General features: G+C 38.3%; 1 protein-coding gene across 4 annotated transcripts in view; it reads left to right on the top strand.

Moving 5' to 3' along the window:
* Positions 1-23,023, top strand: part of PCDH11X (protocadherin 11 X-linked) — a 1,048,566-nt gene that overhangs the window by 999,281 nt on the left and 26,262 nt on the right. The window lies entirely within an intron of this gene.

Genomic DNA, 23,023 nt, shown 5'->3' with positions numbered 1-23,023 from the left:
TGATTATTCCCCTTTTGCTGGACTAGTTAATATAGTAACTACCAAAGAGAAAGGTGATCTCTCAAGAAGAGATGGAACATTAGGCCAAAGGATTTACGTACAAGTGCATGCTCTTAAAAAGTTAACAGGGCCTCCAATGAAACACTAAAACCCTGAAGGCCTCAAAACTGTTTTGGAACTGGTAGGGTAGGATAGGATCAATAGAATTTTTGATGGCAACACTCCTTCATGATCATTATACGGCAAGCAAATCATTTCCCCTCTCAATTTCTGTTGCAAACACAAAGTAGGGAGGTGACCCTTGTGAAAAATACGTTGGCAGGATTGGGGACCATTATATAAATGGTAAATGATGGGAGTAAAAAATAGTGAACAATTACTTGTCAGCAAAGTAGGATCCAAACAAATCATGACCTCCCGTAGCATTGGCACTGAAGTGGACATAATCTTAACCCTTCACATTCAATGGCAGTTATTACAATGGCGTGCCTAAGCTTTTTAATTTTTGTGTATCTTTCCAGGTGTATTCATACTGCAAATTGGATTGTGCCAAGAATTTGTAGGTTTTAGAGGTTTTTCCAGCATGCCAATATTTGAATGAAATAGAAATATACTCACTATTACATTGTTTTCGGTTGTATCCAGGTGCACCAGCAGGGATTGTTGTGTTGTGATAGCATTTTGATGATATCCCAAACTTATCATCAACATAGCTATATGCAAATAACATTTGTCCTTGCAGTTCCCATTAGTTTGCAGGACCAGCAAAAGTTATGTTAGCTATGTTGAATTTAACAGGCATCCTCAATGGATTATTTGCTGGATGAAGATTGCACTCGGGATGCTTATTATGAATTTCTGAGACTTCTCAAATTTGGTTATATTTAAAACTCTTTAGACAAATGGCCTCCCTAATTCTTTCTTAAAACTCAAATTGGAAAATACACTTCACTGAACAAATCTCTACCAAGGTCTGCAAATTGCTTACAACAAAGCAACCATCATGGGAACCAGACAGCCTCATTTCATCATAGTAATGGGGACGGTGTTGAATAGTGGTTGGTGAACATCTGCAGGATCTACTTACAAGTGCTGGCACGAGAACTCCTGGAGCCCATCTCCTCTTCTCAATCTTACATTTTCTCATCTCAAGGAAGGAAGGAGAGGGTCATGCCTGTCTCTTTCTCATGCCATCCTTTTTGCTCCCTTGGGCTCCAGGGGCATGGATATCCACTTCCTAATGTTCATTTATTAGTTTGGCTTGGGAGTGAGAGACAGTAGAAAGAAATGGACTTTGCAGAGGAGGAAGTAGGAAAGCAGGGAGACTGTATGCCCTGCAGGATTAGGAATGACATTCTAGAAGCAAGAGGTAGCCTAGAGGTGAAGTGTTTTGCAGCTGTTAGGAGAAGGCTAGGAAAGTGATACATATCTTGTATCTGAGCAGGGAAATGATCAGATACATGGGACAAGATCAAAGCAGGGGCACAGCTATGTAGAACATTGAAGGCAAGGGCAAACTGTTCGATTGTTATGTGGAAGGAGATTTGGATCCAGTGAAAGAATCATAGGAGAGCATGTGACAAGGTGAGACCAGAAAGATCAGCAGTGCGGTTGGATGATGGTTAAACTGGAAGTGGGAAGTTGCAACAGTCTTATGAGGAAAGCTATGAAGCATGGAATGACTGTTTCTTTTTCTGATCAAGAAAATGTTGTTATATTCTAGCTAAGTTGTGTGACTAAAGACACGGATTGGTGACAGGTATCAGATCACTTTCTGAACATTTGATTTTAATGTCTCATCTCTGAGTCCAAGTAGCAGATCACGCTTAGGTGATGTGTGCAGGCAGATAGTTATCTTGCAGCATACCCACTGATGTATGAAAAAGCAGTCTGAATATTGCAGAGTAGAGTTGCTGGAATGGGAATTCTGTCAAATATAGATGATATTTCCTTCTCACTTTCTGAAAGACAAGGAGGAGGAAGTTGACAGAATATGGTGTATCTGCCCAGAGCTTCATGACTAACAATGTATTTTAGCATACAACATGCAGCATGTTTTTATTTCCCATTTGTAAAGTTGAATTGAGTTTCTATTCGTACCTTATATTCAGTCATACTAACTACATGTCAGTATGTATCTATCTACCTTGTCATCACCCACATCTTACACCCAGCCACATACACATTTCCTCTACTCTTAGAATGCTTTTGAAAGAGAAACATATTTGTACATTGGATAAGCAAATTTCTGTCTGTTCCCACCCAGGTGCACATACCCACACTTTTGCTTTCTCTCTCCCTTCACCATCAATGCCTGCTTTAACTAATCATTGTAACATTAATAGTGTGGGATCAAAGTATGAATTGTTGCATTAGGTTAGACCTCTTTTCCTCTCCTTCCTATTTAGACTTCCCTCGGCCTACTTTCATCTGTTCTGCCATGTGGAGGGGAGTCTGTGTTGGTCTGAATTGCATGCAGAGGAGCAGCAAGGTGTAAATTAAAAGTAGCCCCAACCTACTTTACCTTATACTTTCCAGCACCTCGTTGTTTATGTGACAGCAACCTAATGCCCTCAGACGTGGGTGGAGCAACTGTAAATTGTTTCAGGGGCGCATGAGTGAGTATAATAGAGTTTAAGTTACTTTATGCAACAATTCAGAATTTGGCCCTTTATCTTCTGTTGTCTGTATCAAAGTAATCTGTAAGAGTGTCTGTACTATTTCTGAAGAGGGAGCAGTGATCAGAAAGGCAGAGCAGATTACTCACTACTGTAAGTATACTTCCCTTCCTTCAGAATGAACTACCTTTCTCCCCTTTAATAGCCACATCTGTATGTAACTTGACTGTCCAGGGAAAAGTATGCACCTTTAAGGGATAAAAAATGTAGCCTGACTGCAGAGATAGGTGAGAAGGAGCATAGCTTATCAGACCTTCCCCACCTTTGACTGAATAGACTCTTCATATTGAGACGGTCCTCATTATCTCAGCTAAGGACACTTAGGATGTGAAAGTAGATTTTACTCACTCAAGTAGAATTGGATTAATCCATATGTGATTTTCAGAACTACTTTTGGTGCTTGCATCTGTGGATTGTGTATGATTAAAAGAGGAATCCACTGATGATTTATATAGGTAATCAGTTCCAAAAGAGATTGTATTTTCAGTGGAGACATTTCCAACTACATTCTAATCTGGTTTACAAATGGGGAAAAAAACTGGTTCCAAACAAGTTCATTAAAATTAGAGGAGTTCCAAGAAATTAGGATATTAGTTTACTAACTAGAACTTTATGAAGTAATTGAATTTAATTAAGTTAAGATGGGTAATATCTTTGGAAATATACCAGGGCTTGATACCACTATCAAATCATTTACTCTAGGCCTTTTTTATGACCTTGTATTAAAATAATTCATTAACTCTTTATGGTAGCGGGATTGTTGAAAGAGTGGATTGGTCTTTCGGAATAATGTATAGGTTTAATAATGACTGTGAAAAGCTAGTTGTTAGCATGTCACTTACAAATGGACAGAAGCTCAAACTCAATAAATGCTGTTGATTGTTTTAGTGCTTGAGGCTCACTTTAATTTACCCCAAACTCAGTATAGAATCTAAACGGCATTTTCATTGTTTTATCTGACTGGAATGAAAAAAAAAATTGTTTTCAAAATGAATGTACATATGTAATCAGCAAATAGCAGAAATTATTAAGTATGGGTTAAAATTCTGTACTCAATTCTATTTTGAATCTTCAGTGATAGTCTGTCTGTGGAATTCTCTTTATGTCATTGAACGAGACGCACTTGTAGAACACCTTGAGATAAAAAGTATTACCATAGATCTTTTATTATTAAATATGCGCACAACATAGCACAGCTGCCCAGTGTTTGACAGGACACACTAACATTGCCCCATCATCGTAGATTATCAGTACAGAACAGAATTAGTTAGTAGAATGCAGTTTTGCTGTGCGACATCCCTAATACAGTACCTACAGCATGGAACTTTCCCAGGCCTTCAGATTCACAATTCACATTGCTGCTTTCGCATGGACATCAGCTTCTGGGTAGGAAATCCAGTAGGAATATTAAAAATAAGTTGATTAGTGATGGATAGGTGATCATTTGGACTAAAACAGAGTATTACATGCTGGGAGCTGTAGTTTCTGGTGGGACACAGTGTAATCTAAAGGTGTACACAGTCAATGGGTCAAAGTTTGGATGACCCTGATCTACATAATCAGTGACTAGTGTTCAGCTCTAATGCTCTCACCTCTGGTCTAAGAGCTTTAAAAACTGTCACTGTGAGAATTTTATATAATTCTCTGACTTTCCCTTTGGTGAAAGCATTAGCATTTTACGGACACTTGTCCCCTTGATGGATATGTACCATCATCTAACCCTATACTTTCTGAGCTCAGCCAGTTTGTATTTGGTATAGTACTTTACAGACAAGGGGAGGAGGGCTTGCTTATTTGCCTGGGATTGTTGTTTTGTAGTTTAGTTTGCAACATATTCCTCCGTAGGACCTGATTGTGCCAGGTAGGCACAGAATGAATTGGGGGATGGGGAAAAATCCCTCACAGAGGACCCAAGAATTCAGGAATAATGTGGATGTTTACCACAGGCTCCTTTAGCATGTGGGGACAGGGCCATGGCTCTGCCTCCTCCCAACGTTATTTGGGAGTGACTGGTGCCCCCAGGTGTTCTAGGAGGGAGTAATCCCTATCCCTTTGTGACATTTTGGGGATCACCCAGACCAGTAAGTGGTTCTGTCATCACCTGCCATGCCCTGTAAATTTGGGTGCTTTTTTGCTGTGTGGCAGTGGGTCAATTCCCTGACACTAGTAGCCTGCCCACAAGCACAAGGTCTCCCCCTGGCTTCCACCAGCCTAGTCACACCTTGCAGGATGACACCAACAATCCTTCCCATCCCAAGGGTCCCCAAATCCATCCACTCCGAGTTCTTAACTACAGGACACTTGGACTTTTCCAAACTGGTTTGTCACCCCTGAAGATGTGAAAACAGCCCCAGATACCAGTTTACTTTGGCACACACCCTCCACACAGTTTGCACAGCACAGATCTGCTTGGGGTAAAAATAAACAGTTTATGTAGTAGAAAAATGACAGATTCAAAGATGAAACAGTAAGGAAAAGCAACCATATGCAAGTCACAGAAACACAAAGACGCAGGCTCAGGCTTTACGCTGTCAAACTAGATAAACTCCCTTTTCTAACACAAGTTACCTATTGCCTCTGAACAGTTTCCCAGCATACCATCTACCATACAAGACATCTAGCGTCTCATAGACAGCTCCCGCCAAGTAACTGTCCCACGGTTTCTGGATGAAGACCTCAGTTTTAAGCCTCATTTTTAAAAGGGCTTTTTCCTCTTCTTTTTAGTTTCTCTTATGTCATGGTGACACATGGTTATTCAGGGTGGGGAAATTCTAGCTGGGATGTCTCAATGTCTTCCTCTTAACTCTAATGACCCATTATTTGTCTTTTCCTGGGTTGTACAAGGGTGGATGCTTGGAGCTAGTCTCCTTTCGTTGGGGAGGCAGCTCCTCCCTGCTCACTGCACCAAAAAATATGAGCACAGCTTACTATATACACAAAAACATAAATTCATAACCGCAATCTGTATACATATCTCATCATGATTATTGAGTTCCGGGCATTACCAGCTTTCATAAAATACTTTACTGAATATACTTTTTTAGTTCAATAACACAGTATGCAACCAGCTGGTTTAACTACTTATTTTGAGGAGGTTCAAACCTCCTGTTCTCCCCTTGAGGTGTCTGAATCCTGACTGTCACCTCCCCCTCATCCCTCCCCCAGTACAGGGCCTAGTGTTTTGTCTGGCCATTGTGTGGGGTACACAAAGCTGGAGAAAGACCCTTCTGCTAGGACCAGATAGCGTATTTCAGTTTAATACTGAAAAAAAAACCCAGATATTTTATGGCCCTGAGCACTATACCATTTGAGGTCTCACCAACATTAATATATTTATCCTCATAGTGACACTGTATTACTAGCTGCATTTTGCATAGGTGGAGAGAGGAAGGAACAGAGAGATTAAGTGACTTTCCCAAGGTCACACTGGAAGTTTGTGGCAGAACCCAGTCCAGCACCTTGAACACGCTGCTATATTTTTCCTATAACACTAACTTTACTGACACTACTTAAGTAGCAAAGAAAAACAGGGCAGTATACTAATTGAAAAATATGTGAATGGGGGTATTGGAATCCCACATAATTCAGAGTAGAGTTGTAGTACAATATAATTAATTGAACTGCAGTGGTTCTTATTGAATAGTTACACTATGTCTGAAAGCACAGTTGACTGTTTGGCATTTTCTGCAGCAACGAATATGTTGGGCTCAGATGCATGTATAAATTTATCACCATATGAAAGAGAGCCTTTTGATCAAAATTGTGTTTTGATTCTCAAATTTCATATCATATAATCATAAAAGATTAGGGTTGGAAGAGACCTCAGGAGGTCATCTAGTCCAACCCCCAAAGAGAGCTAATTTTGTTATAACAATTTTATTTGTGCCTATTTTTTAAATGAACCACGACCAGTTTTTTTGTGGAAAAAGTTTGTTGTAACAAATTTGCACATTAATATGTATTATAAAACAGGAGGGTTTCTGCTGTATTCTATTATGCTTTTATGTTTGACTGAAAATGGTATTATGCCAAGGGACACTTGCCTGTATTCTCACCATGTTCTCTCTAGAAATAGAATAGAGACATTCATCCCGCCCTGTGTAAAGGGCCAGAAGAAGCTGATATATCATTTAAGTCCCACTCAGCAGCCTTTATATTGGCTCTTTGTACAAGAGCAAATTTCACCCACAGTGATACAGACAAGATGGCATATGTGATAACTGTCCACCAAATGGTACACTCTTTTAGGGCCAGATCCTAAGAGATACCGTGTACCAAGAAATCCCATTAGCTTCAGCTGGCAGTGTCCAGCAGCTTTAGCATTGCATCTCAGGTGAAGAACATTAATAAAGGATATTGGAAACAGCCTTAGGAAGGGCTTAGCTTTCTTAATTCTTTTTTTAAGTCCTTTGGAGAAGACTTCCCATACAGTGAATGATAATGTGTGCTCTGTATATGGTATTATGAGTTATGGACACCAAATGTTCTTGGAGTTGTATGTTTGAACTGTTATGGCTACATCTAAATTAGATTACATTTTGGTGGCAGGCATTGTGTCTTATATATCTGTAACATACTGTCATAGTTTCAAAGCTCAAAGTAAAGTGGTGTAGAGATCATTCTTGAAAGGAATGGTAATGGGGTACAGAGATTTTCGATCACCAGTTCAAGTCTAGTTTCAGCTCAGGAGTGAGCATAAGTAATTACCATTTACAGACTTATGCACGTTGAGTAGTTCCACTGAGGTCAGTGAAACTGTGGACTATGTGAAATGGGCTTCAGTGACTTTCCTTCCACACCCCAACAATGACCCAAACCTGAATCAATATTTCTCTCTCCTGTAGCTATGACACTTGTAACAAGTGCATTTTATAAAGCCACATTAGTTGTGTATTTCAACAATTTCATGCCACAGCCTGACATTTGCAGTGTTTAAGCACATACAAAATTGACTGAAGTAAAGTTAGATTTTGGTGAAATTAAAATTTACTATAAAAACTTGTTATTTCATAAACTAACAAAAATAGATGGAAACAGATTTATTTAGCAATAAAAAGTTATCAGAAAAATATTTTAAAAAACCGCTATAAACTGCATGTATAACAGCTCATTATGAGGGATGTGAAAAAAGTTGAAACTACTACGTCATTTCAAAACATATTGTATTTAACTGATAAACATTCTAAAGTAAAAATCAACAGAAAGCTCAGAAATGCATATTTATAATCATTTGTTGTCACACATTCTATTAGCTTTAATTACTGTACTGTATTATTAGTAGGGAAGCTGGTAGTGCCACACTTCCCTTTATCGGACCCTGTTTACAGTTTGCCAAACTTCAGCAGTTTGGGCTGAAATTTTCCACCCTCAGGCTCAAGGATGGCCACTAATTGTGTGTTCCATCTTTTATGGGTGCCCACGTAAGACACCTGGAATCAGATCTACAGAATTGTTGGGTGCTCACTATTGTGACTGATGTAGATTGGAGCTGTGCTTTGATTTTATATAAAGTGCTATAAAATGGTGAGGAAAATTAGTGGACGCTTTTGACAACTTGGCTTTAATCTTTCTGTCCCTCAGTTCCACAATGGGAATTCCACAAGGATAAATAATATAAATCCATTAATGTTTGTGAAGTACTCAGATACCATGATGACAGCACCTTAAAAATATCCATGAGGAAATTAATAGTTTTGTATTTGGTGCAGGATTTGGGTGGTATTCTTTAAATAAGGGTCTGTAGCCACACACTAATTTTCACAGAAAAAAGAGAAATATTGAATAATTATCAATTCGCTGAGTGAGGCAAAGGTCAGATGGGAAAAAAAGTATATGATCATGTAACGAAAGACTGAATCATAATGCATACGCACAGAGTGGTTGAATCAGGTTGCACTCGCATTTCCTAACTTTTGAGTGCTTGGCGGTACAACTTTTAAAAAAAAATGTAATGTAATGGTATATACTAAGCAGTTCTACTGAGCATTTACATAATGGCTTTATGTCAGCGGATTTCTTATGGTTTCAAGGTGTCCTTAACATACAGTAGAAAAGCAGTGATTAAAACTCATAAGTGTATTTCCTGAGAATGCATGCAGAAATGCAACAACAGAATAATGGCAGTATCATGCTTTAAATACCAATTAATCAAATGCAGAATTCCATTCCTCTTTGGCCTGCCACTGAAAACACAACATAGAATTGTACAGAGGGAACTGAACAGATGGAACCTACATATTTAACTATTTAGGGTCTGATCATTCCCTAATACCTGTGCAAGGGACCTGGCCAGGGTCAGGAAGTGAACTCCCTATTTCCTGAACAGTCTGGCACAGGTTCTAGTCTCCTTCTATCTTTGTTGAGGGATATAGCTGAACATAACCTTGAGACTGCAATCACCCTCACAAAATGCCACAAAAAGAGATGGGGATCAGGGCAAGTACCTGAAATTGTGTGCGTAAAAAGAATTTTATAAAATTATTGTGGATCCTGGAGAAGTGTCTGTGTCGTTCATCATTTCAGTTGCTCCAGAATTTGGGAGAATAGTTGGCATTTACACAGTAGCCTCTGGTTGTGAGGTTCGGGGGAGGGAACCCCACCCCCCAATCCCCCAGTCAGATCTGTGCCTTGAGAGACCAGAATTTGGTCCACAATGTGGTTATTCAAGTGTTTGCAATTAATGTTACTCTACAATTAATGTTACTTCAGTGCCCAGTACCTGACAGTAACAGGAAACTTTCCAATTCTACAATATAATACAATATAATAGAGTTATAATGGCAAAAACAATGGGACAGTTTTCCATTATAGTAGTACATAATAGCACATTATAAATGCTGTTGTACGCTTCTGCTCCTGAGACTCAAATAATCTGTATATTCCTAGAAAGTGTGATATAATACTTGGAACTGCCAGTTTCCTAGAACTCTATTAGTCACCGTTATAGAAACTATAATCACAGTAAGTATGTTGTGAGTGAAAAAAATATCCAGTGACATTGCTTTATGTAGCTTTAAGGTGAAGCCCTTTGCTAAATGTACGTATTGATTAACAGTTTGTGATTCTGAGTGGATCAATAACATTTCTGAAAAGCTTTGAAATTCACTGTCAACCCTTTTAGTATGTTGAGTTGCCACTGCACACCTTGTACTTTCTGCACTATGCAAATGAGCTAGAGAAAAATCTTTAATGATTATTGCTGCCCTGAGGCAGCAAGGAGAGTGAGGCGTAAGGTCTGGGAGTGTAAAAAGAAATGGAAGCAGTGTCAGTAACCCTGCATATTTTGGGCCATAAACTCTGTTTTTTTTCTCCCCCAGCCTTTAATTTTCTTTTCTGCAGAGGTTCTCTTGTCATTACATTTTCATCTTCCAACTTTCAAACATCCCAGTTGGTGGGAGGCTTCTTCTCAGCTATGATAAATTATTCTCTGTCAGAATCCCAATCTGCCTTTTCATGTCTGATCGTTTTTGGTGAATATATTCTGCTAACATGGACTTGAATGAAAGCAATAGGCTATAATGAATTAACTATAAGGATATTAATGGCATTTTTAAGGGAAGATAGATTAATTAAGGGATAAATAGGTGGAAAGGTGCAATAACAGGCACATGAACACTGCTAATAAGCTTTATGCTGGTAATTTTCTTCTTAGGCTCTTTTCTATTCAATATTGTTTAATTAAATACTACAGAGAGATTTTAAAGGACCCATTTGGCAAATTGTCAGAACAGGTATAAATTCTTCTTTCCCTCCCACCACTCTTAAAAATGGTTTCATTTATCCCACAGAAGTTTAAAGGGTTTCTCAGAGATTCAGGTATGCACATTCTTCACACTCGGGTATGTGTGCCAAGCACAGTGAAAGCTTTCTACATTCGCCATAGCAGCACTTAGCCCAGATTTGTAGGTTGTACTTTCTCTAGGGCTTATATAAAACAATAAACCAGTCATGCCCTCCTGGATCTGCGGTCTCTAACAAATTGTACGGCTTAGTATTAGTATCTGAACTTTCATTTCTGGTGGGAACCATTCTGAGATCACTTCAGTTGGGTGTGCAGATGTTTGAATAATGTGTGCCTGTGATGGCCAGAATATCCCAAAGACCGTGGCACCCAGATTTTCATAAGAGCTCTGCAGTTTCAGACATGAAAGGCCATTTTTTCAAAAGAGCTGGGTGCTGAGCTCTCTCTCACAATGGAAGTTGGGCACTTTTTAAGTATGTCCTCAAATGGAGATGCTGTAAAGTAATTTTTTGGTGTATGAAAATATTCAATATTCATTTTAGGTGGGCCCCATTGCCATAGTATCTGAGCACCTCACAGTCTTCAATCTATTTACCTCCCAGCACTCTTGTGAGGTGGGGAAGTACCTTTATCCCCATTTTACAAGTGGAGAACTGAGGCATAGCTAGACTAAGTGACTTACCCAAGGTCACACAGGAAATCTGTGGTAGAGAAAGAAATTGAATCTGGATCTCCTAAGTCTCAGGCTATTGCCTTAACCAGGGCCGGCTCCAGGCACCAGTTTACCAAGCAGGTGCTTGGAGCGGCCACTTCTGAGAGGGGCGGCACATCCAGCTGTTCGGCAGCAATTCTGCGGAAGGTCCCTCACTCCTGCTCGGAGCGAAGGAGCTTCTGCCGAATTGCCGCCGCAGATCGCGGCTTTTTTTTGTTTGTTTTTTGTTTGGCTGCTTGGGGCGGCCAAAACCCTGGAGCCGGCTCTGGCCTTCACCACTGGACCAGCCTAACTCTCTATACTTCTAGTGTCATCCCCAAGCATAAATCCATAAATAAGAAAATATCAAGCAAACTAACCTGGCCATTAGATGGACTTTTTTGGTTTAGATTTCAGGAGTTTATTTGCAATAACTCTTGATTTTATGAATGTTGAGAGCAGTATATTAATGGGTACATCCCTGCATAATGGACATAGGCAACAGAGAACAACTGTCAAATACAATTGAGAAATGGCTGATTGAGGCATTTATTCCAAAACAGGTAACAGGGAAATTGCTGAACAATCTGAATGATGATTACAAGCCTCTTTTTACATCATTATTATGTTAGATCTTGTTAGAATAAGTATGAAATTTGGTCTACAATGAGATTAAATCTGTGATTTCAATGCATATTTTTTTTCAACATAATCATATGAACAGTCATCAAGAGGAATAAAAGTTAAATTTTAACAAAGCCAATTAGGATCTATTAAATATATATCTGGAAATCTGGAAAATCATTTTATATTGTGCTTTGCAAGGAAGATCTGTTCAAAACTATGAAATTGGAAGCTCCTTAGTTATACTGCAGCTCCTTGGGATTCTCAGTTTATGTAGATAATGTGCTGTGGTAAGGAAGAAATTTCTATATTCAAATTTAAAAATAAAATTCTTTAAAGAACAGTTGTAACCCATTCTGTTTTTAAGCACTGATGTTTATTTTCTTGGAGAATTGGGTCTGTTTTTAATCTTTCTTTCCCACCCCAACAATTTGTGCTTGAAACCATTTCCGTGTAAAGACAACCCTTTTGTTAGTCACAAAGGCTGAAATTCACCCCTGTGCCAAAAGCCAGCGCAAAGCCTTCAAAATAATCTTAAATGCAATTTAAGTGGCATAGACTTATGCTTTCTTAAGGTCATCATACTATAGTCTTCTGAGGATATGTGGTACCCAATGTACATCTAACAAAAGTAGCAGATCAACAAAGTGATATACTCTCTATTCTACACTATTTTACATCTTTTGCTTAGCTGTTGTACTGAAAAATATATACCAGTATCAAGCATCATCCCGGCATAAAGGATTTACAGTTGGCCAGGAACTAAAAGGGTTTTTAGCTTTTTATTCTTAGGTTGAAAAAGGAACAACCACCATTAGCATCATGCTTTCCGTGATTTAAATGAGGTGGGTTTCACTTTACTTACATTTTTGAGAAATGAAGATAGTTTTACAGGGAAGCTGGGACATGATGTTATATTTGGTTTAAAGGAAACCAGATGCGAATGAAAACTAAACAGAGTGGATTTTGTAAAAGCATGTAGTTTCTGGTGAGGTAGAACAGACAAAAGGAGGGAAGTTGTGGCATTTGTTCATTAGTGTCTTGTAGACAAAAATACTTACATGGAGCACACGTCTAAGTAGTTGGATGAGTGGCATAAAAAAGGAAAGAAGCAACATCCATGCACAAATTGGACACAGATGAATGTCTGAAGTGATTAAAGCTGCATTAGCAGTTCACTCTCAGAGTCAGGGTGCATTTTCTCAAGGTGCCAGCGGTGCCTAGTGAGCACCAAGGAGATAGTAAAACTGTGTCACAGTAGGTGATTTTCTGGTCTTATGAGAATGTGAATGTACATAAGTCAATGAATGAAGTAAGCTCCAATTGGCCATTCCGTTCCTTCTTTCAAATGCATATTCTGAATGTAGCACTGAACTATTGTTCAAAAATACTGTATGTTACTACAAATCATTCAGACACACACTACATCACGGTTATGTCTGATTGATGCACAATGAAATCTGGATTATGCTGTTTTAAATTATCACCCATTTAAGATAATTTTCTTTATCAAATAGGATAAAAATGACTGTAATTCAAAACATTTTACCTCAAATTGATGTGAAAATTGTAGCACTCCTATTATTTCCATTTGTCAGTTTGACTAGACCTCTTTTTTTAAACACTAAATTGATGCCTCACAAGACATTTCATTTCACATTTAGTTTTTTCTGTGGTGCCACTATCTTAATAATGAAAACGTAAGCTATGGATTTGACTCTCTTATGCGTGATATGCAAGTCTGTGTCATACACTGAAATATATTTACCTTAAATTTCATAAAATTTTACACTAATGTATGATGGTAACTCCAGAAAATATTAATAGATTTTGAAGGGGTTTTTTTGTACTAAGGAGTAATTTAGACTTCATGTTGTTAGGTTTGTACTAGGGTCCTTTTCATATGCAGGATGGTTAGACAAATGTGTAAGATATGTACAACACAAAGAGGAATTTTAAAATTTTAGCCTGATTTAGATAAAGCTCCAATTACAGTGATTTTCATTCACATGAAATCTCAGTCTCATTTTTTCCCATTGTAATATCATAGTGTGACATTCACTAGATTTTCCTCAGAGCTGAATTCCTTGTGGATAAATCTGAAAATAAATATTTCCTTTAGGGGGAAGATAGAGTGTCTTGTCCCTTCTTCCTTCTTTAGACATTTTACTCCACGGACAGAAAGATATCTCAGTAATTCTTTAAAATAATTCTCCAGTAAATTCTGAAATACTCAATTAGGTACTTAAAGTAGCTGATACTAGGTATTTCTCACAGAAGTGATGTAATGAGAATCAGAACAGTATTAAAAAAACAGATCTCTTCACAATTGGCTTTGTTGCCATCCTGTGTTTGTAGGCACTCCCTGCTTTTACTACACATCAGATACATTGAGTTGATTTTTTTCTGAGCCACGTGATAATGATAAAACTGCTAAGTAGTTATATATCTCTTTATATATTCAAAGCACTTTGCAAATATTAACTGAACAGTCATAGGGAGACATACATGTTACCTCTATTTTCCACAGATTGGGAAATTGAGGCATAGAGATGAAGTGACTTGCCCAAGGCTAAAGGAAGAATCAATGTCAGAGTCGGGATACAAATTCAGGAGTTCCTTGGTCCAAGACCATACTTTTAAAAACATATTATCAGGAGATACTGAATTAGTAGTAACCTGTGTTAATATATGATTTTATCATCGTATACAATGCTATTGCAAAATATTGTCTGTAGATTTAGTGTTCTCTTTGTATACCTATTTTTTAAAAATTGCATCTCAGTGAATAGAAGCTCTTGTGTACATCAGATAATATCTTTAAAGTTGGCTTTATGTAAATAACTGTTTGGAGCTCATTTTTCTTGACTGATTCTATGTGGTGAAAAATTGGACTCCTACACATGTTAAAAGTGGCTTTATAAAAGTGAAATAGACATAATTTACTGTTGGGAACAATTAATAGGGTAGAATTACTGTTACTATTATTTTGTTTTTACAAAAAACATAAGAAGCTCATAACTTTAGGTGACTATAATTGGCCTCTTATACTGATGTGATAAGTGTACTTGTGTTCTATTTAATACCCAGATTTCTGCAAGTGTATCAAATTATTTTTAAGTCAGACTATAATCAATCACAAGTGCAATAGAATGCCAACTTGTATCACTTACAGAAAGAGACCATATAACTCAGTTAGGTATCATATTCACACACTCATTAAAGAGGGCTGTAATGCACTACAACTGCAAAGCATAATTTATTTCTTACTGGGGGGTACAATTTCATCAGCAGAAAGCTTTAACTAGTACATATGTATAGGGTAGATTTAAAGTGATTATGGAAATGTCACTGCAGGACAATACACCATTAGTAGTCCCTCATACACTGTTTGCTGTCCCCTTATGTTTATTGATAATTAAGAAGCAGATTGGGATGTCATGTTAAGAATGAGTGCAAAATGTCCTCTTTATCCTCTGCAATGAATATGGTATTTTTGTACCATCCAATGATTGTTCTATTTGCGTTGATAACAAATGACATCTTTCTCCTTGTAATGTGCCTGCAGGGTTAAATGACTTTATTATTATTAATGAGTCATTGCTCCAGCTGCCCAGAAACAGAGGAAATAGAAAACATAAGAGACTTAAGTCTAAGTAATTACAAATGTAATTATTACCTTTCAAATTTCATTTATGCACTGATAAGAAAGTTGTTAATCAAACACTGCCCTTTCTCTGAATTCCATGTTTTTCTTTCCTTTAATGAAAGGAAGAGCAGATTTAAAATGCAGCTGAGGGTGTGCTTTGGCAATTTGACAAAGTGGTAGTGGCAGAACACTAGTGTTGATAACTGGTTACAAACCTTTGTCTAGTGATCAAGAATTCCGTGGTTCAAAGGGTTTTCCAAGTGACAAACCCATCCCTGTGTCAGCCATATGGAGGAAAGTCTCACACTGGGAAGGGGGAAAAAAGGCTGTGGGAGGGGAGCTGCTTTGTCCTGCTGTGAGACACACTGTATGCCAAGGTGTTGTTCTGCCACTCTGTCTTTCCAGCCAAGGTTGTACAACATGATTAAGCAGACTAATAAGCACAACAGAATTGAAACTCCACCAACCAGTTCAGGAAAATTAAATTGTGCTGTTTCATTAATAAATTTGATCTGTTGACCCCCACATATTAGGCTAATTATGATCTTTTTTATTGGATTTTCAAGGTTTAAGCTGCAATGTAGGGTTTGTACTTCTATGGCAATGATGGGGAGTCACAGAGAATATGAAAATGTGATAGATTAAGTTAGCTCTTGTTTCTTCTGCTATGTGCTCATTTTAATCCATAGCAAATTTTTTAGGCAGTATGGTGTGCCAATAATATTTCTTAATAATGAGTAATTTGGTTGAAATGAAAACTTTTACTATTGTTGTGTGATTTTAAAATGCTCAGTAGGTTTCTCAGGATTTCAGTCTCAGTAATATTGTTTGTGTGGAGCTGATCAGAAAAAGGAACGTCTGTCCTGCAGGAAATTCTGAAATTTTTTCCTTCTGAATCAGAACAAAAAATGGAAATTTCAAAATTTCTTGTGAAACAGAAGTTTTAAAAAAACAAATATTGAAACAGTTTGTTTTAATAATGCTGAATAATGTCATTTTGATATGGCAAAAATGTTTCATTTTGATAATGTTGAAACAAATGTTAAATATGATATAGACAATATTCATTATAATGAATATAATTGGTATAATATCAAAGGCAAAAAATCAAACATTTATATATAATTAAATTGAGTTTCTCTGCCAAAATATTAATTGAAAGCAACACATGCCCAGAAAACATTCAGATTTTGATGAAAACTGCATTTTCCTACAGAAAACTGTTCTGTGAAAAAAATGTTAACCAGCTCTATGTACATGCTATAACCAAAATATTTGGATGTGCATGTTTATAAGGTGCCAATAAAAGGTAATATCCAGGTGATACCCACCCAAACGCCAAGTGCTTTCAAGACACTTTTAAGATTTAAATAAAACACGGAAGGAAAACTGGTGAATTTAATTTCACATCCACACCTCTGTTTCACTTTGATTCTGCATTTGGTTTATACATGTTTTTACCGTAACGCTGGTATTGGTTCTTGCCCAGCTGAGAGGGATATGAGCCAAGTAGTAAGTTCTAGCCATTCAGCTAGTTGAGAGTACTTATATATTCAGGCATAGCACTGACAAGGATTGTGCTGCTGGAGGTGGTGTCTCTAGGATCTACTGGTAGCACTATGCCACTTCCAGTAATTGAAAGTCTCATGGCACTTTTCATAATAATAGTGTGTCTAAATGAGTGTCCTGGACCAGTGTTAACTATATGTAATTGCTCTACCTCCTGTGCCTTTGGTCAGATGTTGTTTTCTTCATTGCTATCCAGAATTGCACTCTATAGGGTATTTTTCTCTTTATAAAGAGCAACCACATGAAATCCTAGAAGAAGTAGCTACAGTTCAGTGATGCCACACTGTCTCAAACATGTGCATACACATACATTTCTATGTTGTTTTCCGTGGTTTCACTTTGCAAGCTAAAGTTAATACAGACTGCAACTGCCCAAATATTAAGAGATGCTGTGTGCAAAGAACACATTATCTAAATGCTCTGTATTGACTTCTGGGTATTGTGACATGGTGGGTCTCACCACTCTGGTGCCTCCTGCCAGCTGTCATGGGAATTAGCTCTGCTCAGGGCGCCCTCCTCTGATGTTGCCTCACCACCATCACTTTTGTTCCAGGACCCGTGCCACTCCCAGGACTACAGCATCCTCTGGCTGTGTCACACCATGTGTACCCCATTCCAGGGAACCTGCAATCTCTGTCCACCCACTCCCTCGGTGGCAACTGTAGTCCATTGTCTGGGAACCACTTTCCATGCAGCTCCAGCATCCTCTTCTGCCCTTATCTCAGGGTCTCAGCCAGGAGCTCTCTCTAGCTCCCCGGGTCCCTCCTTGTAGTACTGCTCTGTCAAAGTTGCTGGCACTCCTTCCTCCTGCTAGGAGCCTGGTCTTCCCCTTTTGAGCTCCAGTCAGCTACTGATCTCTTCTCTGCCCTGCAGCTCTTCTTATATGGGCCTGCCAGGCACTGATTGGCTGCTCCTCTCAGCCCTACTCTGATTGCTTGCCTCCTGCGCAGCCTCTCTAGGGCTCTATTAATCCCTTAGAGCCCAGTGTGGGGCAGGCGCCCCATCACAGTTTAGTTTAAGGTGCCCCACTCATGCCTTTATTATTGGGGAGCCCATATTTGTTCATCTTCAGGGAATGCTGAAAAATACTTATTTTTTTAAATCAGGAATTTAGAGATGGTGTGGGTTAAGTTATGTGTAATGGATTATTCTAGGAAGATTTAATTTATTTTTATTGGGAAAGAAATTTACTATAGGTAGCTTGTATAGGTAGTTAATATATATTTAATTGATTTTACCCTTGGTTTGTATATTTAAATATTGTAAAACTGCTAGGAGCCATTGGAATTGGCTCTTTAAAAAAATCAAACTAAATACATTAATAAAACTGATTATTTTCCTAGATTGTATGACTAATAAAGAAAATACAGATTTAATTATAATAGCAGTATAACATCCATATGAAGGTTTTTAGAATATTATTATAGCTATCCCAGTGTTTGTGGTTAGAGCAGCATCTGATTTCAGACTGCTTTCTGGACGACAGTATGCATCCAAATGAAACTATAATTTCAAAGCATTCTCTCCCAGCCCTGGCTGAGAACTCAAAGGCAGAATGTACACTAGCTTTTTTGGCAGCAAACTTTCATTGTTTCGTCTTGAATATTAGGTCTTAATGAAAATATCTGAGCCATGGGTAGATGCCGAAATGCATTGCTACATTGTAGTTAAAGATAATTAAGGTTTTTTTTAAGAGATAATTCAATTAAAATTTAATTTAATACAATATCAATACACATTTGACTCTGTGTTTTTATATTCTTTTTTTAAAGAAGACAGATTTAAATAATATTTAGTGCCAAGTTTTGCACTTGGATGTACCTGTGCAACTGTCAGTAAAGTCAGCAGAAACAGTATGAGCACTTTTTAGAGCAGAAGCGAGCCTTTCTTGTTCTAAATGTATCCCTTCAAGTTGCATATGTACCATTTGTCAGTTGATTGCATGTGGGATTTTAAAACAAATTTAATTGTTTTCCTTTCTTTAAACATATTAGCAGGGCCGTAGATGGCTCAAGGGGGTGGCAATGACTAACAAGTCCCTACATCTAATTCACCATTTGGAATGATGCCCAAGTAATTAGAAACAAAGTTCCCGATCCTGCAATCTACCTTGGCAGACCCCAGTTAGGTCAACAAGTTCTCCATACAGATGCAAGGGTCTGCCTACGCAGAGCTGATACGAGTTCTGGGGCCAAAGTTATCCATGGCAATTGCTATCTGGGTGACCTACCAGTTTGTAAAACAAATTAGTGGTTTCAGTCTACTTCCAATTTGACAGATGTCCACATTATAAAACTATCTGACCCAGTTGGCTCTTACTAGTATCCTTGTTGACATTGAGCACCACAGCTCTCTGCTATACTGAATTGTGCATGACTCTGAATTTCAGCTGACTCGGAATGTTTCTGTTGCACTGCCAAGTCTGGGCAATGTTCTGAGAGAAGGGGACTCATATATATATATACACCAGAGAATAGGAGATTGTGCACTGAGCTATGGGGCAGGTAATCAAGAGGTCAGCTCACCTTTACTGACTACTGTTTATAATATCTCTGTACATCACAATCCGTATTATTGAGCAAGGTCCCATAGCCCCTTGTAGACCACTGTAAAAGAGGACACCCCTGTACATATCCCATATATCGGAGACCCTGAGTTTAGCACACTTAGCACAACCTCCCTCCAGAGGCTGTAGGATTTTTCTCTTTTTATGGCAGTCTGTATGAAATTCTTCCATTCAACCGTAGCAATCTTAAAGAGATTTTTTTAAAAGAGAGGAAATGCTTTGCATTACATTCCTCATCAGGATACTTTATGAAGCCCGGTGAGGAAGGTTCCTCCTTAGCTTAGTTACATAGAAAAGAAAACCTTACATATCTCAAAATCAGTTTCTAGCCATCCAGTGGAGAGTTTGAAGGGTGAATGGTATGGTGAGCATTGAGATCTTAGAGGTTGTTCTTGCAGTCCAGACTTAGTGCAGTCTGCATTATTGCTGCTTGTGCTGTACCTAGTCTATGGATTATAGAGGCCCTCATTTTCCAGGACTGCCCGTGACAGATTCAGTCACAGAGACTCCCCTCGAGACTGTCACACGATGAGCTGAGATACCACTAAAAACAATCCTCCTGCCAGAACAGATGCCCCTCCACTCCTGTCTTGCTGAGTTAGACACCCCAGTCAGCTCCAGCAGAGATCCAGAGGTTGGGCCACGCCTCTCTGCAGTTAACTGAGATCACTCAGCCAGGGGCTTCTCAGTTAACAGGGACTTTCCCAACACCCAGTGTTCAGCCTTTCTGGGAGCCTGAACCCCAAATAAATCCATTTTACTCTGTATAAAGATTATACAAGGTAAATTTTTGTAAATTGTTCGCCCTCTATATCACTGATAGAGAGATATGCACAACTGTTATAAGTAAGTATAAAAAGTAGGATTTAAGTGGTTTCAAGTAATAACAGAGAGAACAAAGTAAGTTGCCAAGCAAAAACACGCAGGTCTAAGCCTAATACATTAAGAAACTGATTACAGGTAATAGCTCACCCTCAGAGATATTCCAATAAGCTTCTTTCACAGCCTAGACTCCTTCCTAGTCTGGGTCCAATCCTTTCCCCTGGTACAGTCCTTGTTAGTTCCAGCAGACATCTCAGATGGTAAGCAGGGGTTTTCTCATGACTGGCAGCCCCTTTTGTCTTGCTACACCCCCTTTTATATCTTTGGCACAAGGTGGGAATCCTTTGTCTATGCTTGTCCCCACCCCAGCTCAAAGGATTAAGATGGATTCCAGTATCATGTGACATGGTCACATGTCACTGTAAGAGCCCCTAGTCTCCATTCTTCCTGGGTTGGCCCACACGTACACAGGAAGTCGTGCAGGTAAATAAACAATTTACAACCAATTGTCCGAGTCAGTGGGAGCCATCAAGATTCTAAACCACCATTAATGGCTCACACTTTGCATAATTACAATAGGACCTCAGAGTTGTACTTCATATTTCTAGCTTCAGATACAAGAATGATACATGCATACAAATAAGAGGAATATATTCAGTAGGTTATAACCTTTGTTATGTTACCTTACAAGAGATCTTTTGCATAAAGCATATTCCAGTTACCTCATATTCACACTCATAAGCATATTTCCATAAAATATATAGAGTGCAACGTCACACTGCTATTAACAGCACTTAGAAATTACCTCTTGAAAGATGTTTAATTAGATTAACCTTATTCTTTCCAGAATTGGGAGATCTGAGCTCTCTCACCCTCACACATCTTCTTTCCTTTTTAAACTCAGTAAATGATAGGCAAAGGGTGGGTGCATAGTTGTGTTCACACATGCACAGCACATTTGAAGGAGAACAAAATTATTCAGCCTGCAACCAGTTACCATGTCGGTAGCAGACACATTTACAGGGACATCTTATATGTAACATTCAATATTGCCTAGGCAAGAGAGGCTATAAAGATTTAAGGATTTGAGCTCTCTATATATCAACTTCTTCCACCTCACGTGATGTATTCAGTAATTTCTAGTAAAATCCTGCAGCTATATAACAGTTTTGGTACTTTTAAAGGGATCAAGAAATTCTTTTACATACTTAACCCAGGTTTATATGCAGAAGATACAAAAAGCTGCACTGGGGATTATTCATTTACATTTTCTGAAGCAAACAGACTTCTTGCGCAGTAAAGGATATCCTTACCAGTAAAACAAAAATCCCCTGCATTTTACATTTTTTCACCTGTTTCTCAGTTTTTCCAGGGGAAGAAAACTGCCATGTTTTCAGTACAGCAGTAACAAGATTTCATCTGTAAGCCACATTTTCCAAATAGTTGAAAAATAATTGAATGTAAGTGATAATAAACTACATTTAATAGGATGCAAGAATGTGTCTGAATTAAAATGATGTTTAGTAAAGGAATTTAAAAGTGGTTTTTACTCATAGTATTCAAGATTTTTTTTCTTTTTCTCTTCACTCTGCTTTTACCTTATCACAAGTTCATCTAAAATAATAATATTGACCAAAAATCCCCAGAAGACAAAAGATTCTCCTAAAGAATGTATATAATGAAAGTACATACCATGTTGTACTAGGTCTTGATTAAATAAATAATTGAACGTAAGTGAATACACATCTGTTTAATTGGTAGTAATTGATTCTTATATGCTTTTCTAATGAGGTACGGTACTTGAATAATTAGTGATGGTAAAAGTGAATATAGATACTTTTACAAAATGTCCAGGGTTTAAGCAGTTTTCGGTCAATTATCCCTTCTTTTGTTTCTGAAGTGCCACATTTGCATGGCACCACCTTTTCTGTTGCAGAGAACATATCCAACTGTGTTTTTGCTAATGAAAATAGGCATGCAGTTATTTCTCTTCCAAGCTCTTTTTTGTTAATCTGAATGATACTCCTTTGATATTTTCAAGCAGGTTTCCTTTTCCAAACAGGAATCTTTTCATAAGGATCACTGATAGTCATGTAAATAGTGTGGTTTACATGTTAATTGCACCGCAGTGGGAACCACTGTCCCAGCGGGATTAGTCTCAGAAAAAACAAATTCTTGCCTTGTGTGTCTTCCTAGAGGAGAGATTTTTTTAAATCAGAGGGCCTCTTCCCTGGCCAGTTCCAGGTTGGGGTGCTGCTGACCAAATCTGAGCCAGCCAGTACAGACTGGTGCTTGCAGATGACTTGCACTGCCATCCCTCCTCCCAGATAGCAAAGTGGGCTTGCTCTGGGCTGCAGTCCCATTACTAAAGTTCATGGCAGTGGAAGCTAGGCGGACCTTAGAGTAGTGTTTCCCAAATGTTTGAAAACAAACCCCACTTCAGGAAATTGACATTAAGCACAATTTTTTCCTCCTGAAATCCACCCACGATGTAGTGTTAGAGCCCTACATGTCTCTATTCATACATCTTCTCTACCCCACATTTTGGGGAGAAAATTGATGGAGTTGTATGATATTTCCCCTCCTTTCTGACATGCATTTATGAGCAGTGAAATTGCAAACAAATCTGACATTTAAAGTATCATCAGGTGAGTTAGCACCCATTGAAATTACTGTGATAGCT

This window comes from Chrysemys picta, chromosome 9 (assembly GCF_011386835.1).
Source record: "Chrysemys picta bellii isolate R12L10 chromosome 9, ASM1138683v2, whole genome shotgun sequence".
Lineage (NCBI taxonomy): Eukaryota > Metazoa > Chordata > Testudines > Emydidae > Chrysemys > Chrysemys picta.
Note: the sequence above shows the minus strand (reverse complement) of the source record. Positions and strands in the feature narration are given on the sequence as shown.